Source organism: Dreissena polymorpha, chromosome 3 (assembly GCF_020536995.1).
Source record: "Dreissena polymorpha isolate Duluth1 chromosome 3, UMN_Dpol_1.0, whole genome shotgun sequence".
Classification (NCBI taxonomy): Eukaryota; Metazoa; Mollusca; class Bivalvia; order Myida; family Dreissenidae; genus Dreissena; species Dreissena polymorpha.
Genome location: NC_068357.1, coordinates 121,612,869 through 121,622,865, shown reverse-complemented (window position 1 = coordinate 121,622,865; position 9,997 = coordinate 121,612,869).

Genomic DNA, 9,997 nt, shown 5'->3' with positions numbered 1-9,997 from the left:
GAATTTAATAAATCATGCTATGATATGGTAGTGAATGTCAGATCTGTATCTGTATTATTACATGCTTTACATAAGCAAAGAACATTGACGTAACAAGTTACTATGGTATTTATCATTGCTTATAAAAGAAAAACATTGATAGTTCATGTAAAAAAATCAATGGGTAAAAGGATTTTTTTTTACTTCCCACTTTGAATTCCATTTCTTGTTTTAATTTAAATAATGGTAATATATAATAGAATGTGACTTTCCCTTTTCACTTCCTTTTGAGTTATTAAATTAATGTCAGTCTTTTATGCGATTTAATTTTTTTTACTCAAATAATGTATAATGTCATGCAACTGGAAAAAAGGAACGTCAGTGCAGTACAAAATGGTGACCCTAAACTAGCAAATAACTGTGGCATTTATTATTGCTGATGAAAGCAATACAGTGATAGTTCATGTTAAAACAATCAATAAGTGAAAGGATGTTTTTTATTTACCGATGTGTATTCTGTTTCTTTATTTAATTTTAATTATGGTAATATATTATAGAAACTGAGTTTTAATTTTCGCTCCATTTTGAGTTATTAAATTAATGTCACGCAAACCATGTTTTGAGTCAACCGTCTTTATGACCGGCGTGTATGTGTCGGCCCTTCCTGGAGAGATTCGTTGATATGTTTAAACGAATTTGTATTTCTAAAAAAAGCAGTAAAATTGTTCTACTGTCAAGACATCGTCAGTTGTTTTTGTACTCAGGCTATTAAGATAGTTCTAGTAGTCTTTTTTTAACTCATGACGTAAACTTTTTCCTGAATCTTATTTGAGTTTAACACGTGCTTGTAGTGGCAACTCGCGGAGTTTAACATTTGTTTGTTTTGATGAAATTTGTTAATATGATAGGAATTACGATAACTTTTTTTATTTATGGAAAGCAGACTAAAACTGAGGGCCGCACAAAAGTTTGTGTTAAATATTATTTTAGGGCCTGTGGAATCTTTGGGGTAAATATGCCTGCGTGTGAAATAAGTTGGGCTGATCCCGAAAATAATGTTGATATTTTATAACTCTTTTAAAAAGGCTTTGCTGTTATCATTTGGATTTAAAGTGTACAAATTGATTATATTGTATTTGCTAGGATCTTTCAAATTATTGCAAATAATTAACGGTAACCGTCAGTTATGTTTGCCTTTTTGATTCAGTTGACCTTGTTGTTTTGAGTTCTTTGTTAAACCAAAGTTTAGTATTAAGTTTTTTAGTATTTGTTTAGTAGTCACGTGTTTGCCTTCATATAAAATAGTAAACATGTAGGGGAAGGAATATACGGAGATTGTGTTAAAAGTTCGCCGCGAATATGAACATACTGAGTGTACTCAAGAGAGTAATGTAAAACAGCGTCTCTATCCAGCATTATTTTTAATAAACGCATTATCTCGTGTCCATGCCTTTTCCTTTATGTATGATATATGCTCATGCAATGTACAGTCATCGGACATAAAACACCTAAATGTTCATGGAAAACAACAATAGGAATATTTAAAGTTTTGCATACTCACTGGCGGATGAATTTGTTTAATTATTTTTGGATTGAATGTGTCCAAATAATCCTAAGGACAAGTGATTTTCGAAATCAGCTAGCCCGTGATACCTGATACCCATGATTTGAAGATTAAAGAACTTTATTTCTTTTTTTTTGGTGGAGCGGGGCAACTTAATTCAGGGAGTAGGGGCATGTAGATGTTTGAGATAATTTACCATGATAATTTTAAACATGTTCTATCACCCTGAACTATTTATTATTGTATCGCACAAGCAATGTAGCGCCGTTAAATGTCGCATCTCCGTTATATGTCGCAGGCTACGAGATTTGTCGCAACGTTGACGATAAATGACGCAAGGAACGATAAATGTCGCAAATCCTACTGACGATATATGTCGCAGCTTTAACGATAAATGTCGCAAAAATTTCAACTGCCGATATATGTCGCAAAATTAACGACAAATGTCGCACACCTTTGTAAGTCATGTTAAAAACGGAAACTTGAAGTAAAATGACTAAAACTTTAAGGTTAGATTTACATTACCCGACAAGGTTCTTTTAGCCGACTTCTACCAGAATGGTCAGTTTTTAGTTAAAATACTGTTAAATCAATATTATTCGTGGGACGTTTGAGTCGCGTTCTGAGAAAACTGGGCATAATGCATTTGCGTTAAGTATCGTCCAAGATTAGCCTGTGCAGTCCGCACAGGCTAATCAGTTACGACACTTTCCGCCTAAATGGAATTTTTTGCGAAGAAGAGACTTCATTTAAACGAAAAATGTCATCAAAGCGAAAAGTGTCGTCGCTAATTTGCCTGTGCGGACTGCCCAGTTTTCTCAGAACGCGACTCATTAGTTTTCGTTCACCGACCCTGAATGTAACACAAACACATCGGAAAATGCCCGACACACATTCCGCATATCTTGTTTCTTAAATCATAAATCAACGAATTTGCATGCAAACGAAAAGGTCTCTTTTTTGAAAACCACGAAAATTCTTGACGATGAATACTGTTGCTGCTTTATATGTTGCAACTATTGGTTCTGCTACTTGAGCAACTTTTATTTACTCCCCCCCCCCCCCCCCCCCCCCGGTATTGGAAAAGTGTCTATGGCTCATCCTTATTGCATATGTAGATACTAAGATGACTCTTAATCTAAACGAGCCGCGCTATGAGAAAACCGGTTTTAAAGCAACTGTGTGCAGTGTCGTACCTGATTAGCCTGTGCAGTCCTCAACGGCTAAGCAGGGACGTCACTTTCCGCCTCAACTGGATTTATAATAAGAACACATTTGTTTAAAAATGATCCATAAAAGCGGAAAGTTTCGTCTCTTGTATTGTTCGTGTTGATACTTGTGAGTGATCCGATTCTGGTTTTCGGTTGTTTGCAGCACATATCTCATATTATCTCATGTATTGAAAAATTTAAAGAAGTACATTGAAACACGGAGAGGCAAAGATTATTTTATATTATTTAGTCTGTCGAACAATAGGCTTTACATAATTTGCATCGATTCGCGAATGTAGCCTTGATATGTTGTACATGTGTAGTTCGATTATATAATACTCGATATAAAATCAAAGATTAATAGTATTTCTTTCCTAAGAATTCGAAGTTCATTCTTATGTGTATTGAAATTACAAATTAAACTGGTTTTATTGAACGCATTTGATTATAATTTTGTTGAGTATACATGTAATGCTAATTATTTGTTCAATTGCAGCTTTAACAGGCGGCGTAGACAGGTACTGACCTTAAACGTTTCAAAAGGAACTTGGTTATATAAAACAAGGCAAGTGATGTTTCTACCATTTAAGATGCTATAACTGTTAAATAATGACATATAAATGCACTCTTATCAAAAGATATGCATTAAAATGACTTTGTTAAAGGATGATTGATGATATACATTAAAAATGATTATTTATAAAATATGACTGATGCCTTGAAGTCATCTGAAATCTCAAGAGTGTTTTATTGTCTTTCTATCTGACCTGTCAAAATGTATGTGTGTTTTACACTTCGCTGTTAACCCGATTGCTTTAAAGTTGTTTAAATATTGGCTAATATTGTATTTGTTGATTTATTTATACTCAGTGGATTTCGAACATAGCAGTTTTTTAAACGATGAGTATCAACAATTTCTGAAAAGATACAGATTCAGTATCTCTTAATTTAATAAACAATAATTGTTTGTTTTCGGTGAAAAATCTTATGGTGTTGCGTTGCCAGGTACGTTATTGATGCTGTGTATTATTGTATTACTTTTTCAAATTGTGCTGTTTTACGGCGACGCGAATGCACTCAGTGTCTCCCACTTTCTCATCTCTGCAACCATCCCTTCCACCGCACGCAGCGTCTGTCTATGGTGCTACTGTCGTCACTACAGTTTGTGATGTTAATGCCTTTACTATTTCACGAGCTATAATCCCTGCAAACATTTCCCGCCACGTAACGTATTTTCTTTTGCTGTTGGTATTGTCGTTAATGCTAATGGTAATACCTGTGTATTGCTTGTTTCTCTACTGGTCTATTATGGTGATTGTGTTCTTTTCCATAAAACATATCCACCGCCACACGCACTGTTTTGTTCTGTTGGTACAATCGTCACTGGTCTGTGATGTTGATGGCGGTGGCTTTGTAGCAGCTTCACTATTTCTTCCTTGCAAATGTCGTCTTCGTTTCTCGAATAGACCCCACAAGCAAGACCCAATTTCAAAAGTGGGCGTAACTAGTGCATAGGCATTTTAATGTTTTCATAAATCTTCCTACTTTCCACACGTCGACTGTCGCGTGGATTCCTAAAAAAAACTTTACAAAAAAGAAGTGAAATTTAAAACAGCAAAATAACAGCAGTAGTAAAACATCAATTATACATGTATTACATACGCATTTATCAACTAGCTTTACATGACCGAGACGGGCTCAGAACGCCTACGGTTTAAAGATAATGTGCATCGTTTATTATAAAACTGAAATTTGTATTCACCATTAATTAAACAAGATTTAAATTTCACACAAAACGTGTGTTTTTAATTGAAAACAATTGCATGTACCACTTGCGAAATTGGTAATTTTATAACACATTTATGACAGCGAACGTTCAAGACTCGTGCGCTGTTAAAATCCGAAATAATCCGAATGTATAAAAGTATAATGTATTGTCAGACACTGTTTTAAATATCAAGATTTAGTGGTAGTTATGTCAGGCAATGTAATAGTATGAGAGAGATCCTATTACGCGTTGTGGATCTTATCGCTGTTTAAAACTTATGTTCCTCTCGATTTACATTTAACAATAACCGACCGGGTTTCATCGAAGTTGACCCCGTATCTACTTTCAATTTATCTGCTCTTCCGAGCATTTGCGTTTTAATTATTATCTTCGGAATAAGTGATAAAATTGAAAATAATCTTTGGTGGTTATACAAAGCAGGAGCCCAAAAGATCTAATTGAATTAAATTACCTTTGCGTAATTATTTCAAATCATAATCTGCATGCTGTCCAAAATACATTGTTGTTAAATATATGTTGTATCGTTTTAATTGCTCTACCAGCGCAAATGATATAGATCTAAATACTCACGACTTTTGAAAAAGAAAGTGATACAGAATAATTATTTCTAAAGCATTTCACCTAAAATGGTGTTATATGAGATGAAATACAAGCGATGATATTCAATTAAGTGAAATTCTTAATTGATTTCAAAGCAATCAACATGAAAAAAGAGTTGTATTATTTGTAGGGACATGACCTCGTATTCAGAAAACATTCCTCGTTCAAACAGACGCACACGACCGGGTTTCAGGTGATAAACCATTGAAAATAATGTCACTATGGGATATAAATGTAAAACTTAAACAAAAAATAAAAGCGCTCAAAGAGCTTCAGTTGTTCGCTATTGCATAATATTGGATACATTTTAGTTTTCAAAATCAGCACAACACATTAAATTTGTGTAAACGAAAAATACGCAAGCATAGAATAGCATAAACGAAATAGCATAGTCCAAATATAACCAACCGATTTGTACCCATTTAAGCCGCCTAGTGGACTCTCCCATCCTTCTTAAATGGATCAATTTATTTTAAAAAATTATGGATGTCTAGAATATTTATTTCTATATTTAGAATATTTCTTACAGAAAATCCTTTAAGCAAACAGCGCATACCCTGATGAGACGCCGCAGCATGCGGCGTCTCATCTGGGTCTACGCTGTTTGCAAAGGCCTTTTTTCTAGACGCTAGGCATAAATGGGTTACCGTAACAATGATTTGCAGAAAATATGGAAAATTTACATATTATTGTATTAAAGATCCAATTAGTATAAAATAACATTAGATCTATTTGAAATCAATACAAATAGGATCTGGCACGAGTTGTCATATCATACCATATTTTATTAAACGAGTTCAGGAATTTTGTTAGTAAGCGAGCCTTTGCCGTTCACAATTGAACGTTAATGGAAGTAAACACACCGGTATGTGGTCCTTTTCTTCAAATAACCTTTTTAAACAATTTTTCTTAAGAATTTCAACTAGTGCATAAAAGACAGTTTTGAATGCTACTTATGGCTTTTTGTGAAATACATCAGAATTATTATTAAATACGCCTGTGTTCTTGGCCAAAATTTCGATGTGTAACGCATATATGTACACGGTTATGCTGCACGCAACGTGAAATTTTAAAACCGATTTCAGACGTAATCGATGACTTATTCTTAAATGTTAAGATATCAGCACAAACTGCAAGAAACATTATGCACTTAAGAGTTTTGCTTATGTATTTCGATAACTTGAGCTATTTACAAAAATAAAGTTCTTACCGGTGTGATTACATCCTGCCCAGCCGGGTGTAAACCCCGTTAATCATGCACCCTGGTTATCTAGTTGTTCAAAATGATCCAGGTTTGTAACAGGTTGACTGACATATGGCTCCTAAAAATAGGTCTAACCGTAAGCCTAGTGGTTTTTACTTTTCGTTTAACTTGTTGACATCGTGGTACTAAGTTCATCCATATCATACATTGAAAGCCCGATAATATACTATTTTTCAGAGGTTTTGTTACGCAAATGCATGTAACCAATACTCTTCGCGAATTTTTGGACAAACAGATATTGTTTCACCAAAATATTGTGCATGTGGATTATTAACAGAATATGCAGATACAACGAAAATAATATGACATAACGAGTGCCAAAACATGCATTGGTGACAGATGACATAATATCTCGTGACAAAAGTTAAATACGTAGAGACAAATGGCCAACGCGTGAACTAAACTTCTTTGAACGTTTAACTTTTACTGACCACAACTGACCATTTCGGACAATACTAACTAAAAACTGACCATTCTGGTGGAAGTCGGCTCAAATAACCTCGTCGGGTAATCTAAAACTAACCTTAAAGTTTTAGTCATTTTACTTCAAGTTTTCGTTTCTAACATGACTTACAAAGGTGTGCGACATTCATCGTTAATGTTGCGACATATATCGGCTGTTGAAATTTTTGCGACATTTGTCGTTAAAGTTGCGACATATATCGTCACTAGGATTTGCGACATTTATCGTTCCTTGCGACATTTATCGTCAACGTTGCGACAAATCCCGTAGCCTGCGACATATAACGGCGATGCGACATTAAACGGGGCCTTTTCACGGTTGGTTAATTGACAAAAGAAAAAAAATGTTTCAGATTTGCACATTTTCGTTGTAGATATGATATTTGTGAGCAAACAGTAATACTGAATATTTACCATGCTCTAATTATATGCATGTTTTGACGATTTAAAAACCCAAAAGTTATAAAGCGTTGCAACGCGAAACGATTGAATTCTTTGGATAATTCTATTGTTGTCGTTATATGTTGCGATACTACGAGGATTGCTAATATAAAGTATAAAATACATCAATCATTGTATGCGCACGGATAGCCGAGTGGTCTTTTAGACTTTTACTCCAGGGGTATGGGGGTTCGAGCCCAAATGAGGGTTACTATTTTTCTTTCTTTAATGTTACTCTTGTTGTGTACCGAAGCTTTTTAGACCCAATGTTTACATTTATCAATATACAGTATTTAATAACAAACTTCAATACATGCCAAATTATGTTAAAGTCGACACGATCATGAATGATGTATATAGTTGTGACGGATATGAGTACCTTATTCATTTTATATTTTGTAATTACCAATGCACATGTACATATATATTGACTTGAAATCAGATGACAATGAAGAACATTCTTCACTACTCATTACAGTGCAATCAACAATTGAGTTCTTGTTATCGAAGCATTACTATGACAGAAATAATATAATATAGGTATCACAAGTCCAACCTTCAATTCAACTTTTTATTACTCTGGAAGTGCCGACGGGATAACAATTTATATTGCATATAATTACACAGCTGTTAAAGAGGCAGTGGCCAATACAAAGACAATATCTATATTCAGGATTTACAAAGATGTTGCCCTTTTTGTGTGGAGCAAAACTCCTTAAGTATTTAAGGTATTAAAATGAAGGATTTAAAAGAACATTGATAGAAATGGCAGAGCACAAGAACCACAACTTTGTTGTAATTTTGAAATATTGAACTTTTTTCTTATGTGTTATCAGTGTTGTTTGTGTGAAGCATAACACTACAAGTATGGGAGTCATTCCAATGAAACTTCATATAATGATATATTCCTTTTTTAAAGAAAATAAAGAGCACAACTACCATAACTCTCCCTTGAGCATTTACATAGTTAATGTCCTTTAGTTATTGTTCTTGTGTGGGGAATTATATTTATACCTATTTCTTATTAAATACCACATATATATAGGATCTGGTACAAGTTGTCATATAATACCATATTTTATTAAATGAGTTCAGTAATTTTGTTAGTAAGCGAGCTTTTGGCGAGCTTACTAACGAATTTCCTGGACGAGTTTAATAAAATATGGTATGATATGAAAACGAGTGTCAGATCTTTTTATCACATGCTTTTAAATAAGCAAATTAAATAAATATTTACGCAAACATAATGATAAATCCCGGAAATTGTTTACATTTCGTGACGCCATTTGACGTTGCAACGTCATTTCAGCAAAATAACAAAATTCGATTGGTCAATAAAAGAAAACTAAGCCAATGAAAACGCTTTAAAATGTTGTATTACACATGTGTACTATAAAAAAAATAGGTAATGGTTGTATTACATGGGAAACAGGGAATAGCATGTGATAAATCGTATTAGTGCTAAGGAACGTCGCGTAATAATTTGTAAATTGTTTAAAGGAATCTTTTCACGTTTTGGTGAATTGACAAAATTAAACAAACAAACATTTTCAGATTCGCATATGTTCGTTGTAGTTACGGTATTTATGAGGAAATTATAATACTGAACATTTACAATGCTCTAAAATATAAATTGTATGGATCTTTTGGCGATTTAAAAACCTGAAAATTATAAAGCGTTGCAACGCGAAACGATTAAAGAATTTGGAGAGTTTTGTTGTTGTCGTTTAATTTTGTGAAACTACGAGAGTTGCTTATATAAACTATAAAATACAACAATCATTGTATGAGCAAGGATGGCCGAGTGGTCTAAGCGATAGACTTTCACTCCATGGTTCAGTAGTTCGAGCCCAATTTAGGGTGTTCTTTTTTCAATTTAATTCTTGTTTCTTACTAGAGATTTTTAGATCAAATGTTTACATTTATCAATATAAAGCATTGAACGAAAAGGCCCCTTTAATGATTTTATTTTTTCAAATTATTAATTCAATTGATCAAATATTTTTTGTAATTCCTCAAAGTGACTTATCTAGCTTATGTATCTAGAAGTACACATTTTCATGAACCGCAAGGAACAATTCTAGGAAATAAACCAAGCTAAACGGGTTATCTTGGAAGACATTCTTAAACGCCCACATCAAATGCTCTCAACACACTAGTGATGCATGGAGTTTAATCCTCATTGTACTTGATAATTGAATGTATCTTGTAATGGTTTATCCTAAGTTTGACAACTGTCATTTGTATCTGGACTTAAACGAATGCCACACAATTCAAATAGAAATGGACTTGCACACTTCGCTGGTTTCTGAAGCTGGTTCCAAGCATACTTTCATCATATCTGGTTACAGTGAACTACTTCTATACTGAAAACTGAAAAGAAGTCAAATATTTCTAGTTAAATGAGGGTTTAAGTGAAATATATTTAGGCATATATATATATATATATATATATATATATATATATATATATATATATATATATATATATATATATATATATATATATATATATATATATATATATATATATATATATATATATATATATATAATTGTTAAATGAACTATTTTCAACACGGTTCGGCTTAAAGAGCTAATTTAACACTGAAACCATCACTGTACCATAATATATGCATTTTATTCAAAGTTCAATATGCCCGAAGGGATATTGCACATAACACGTA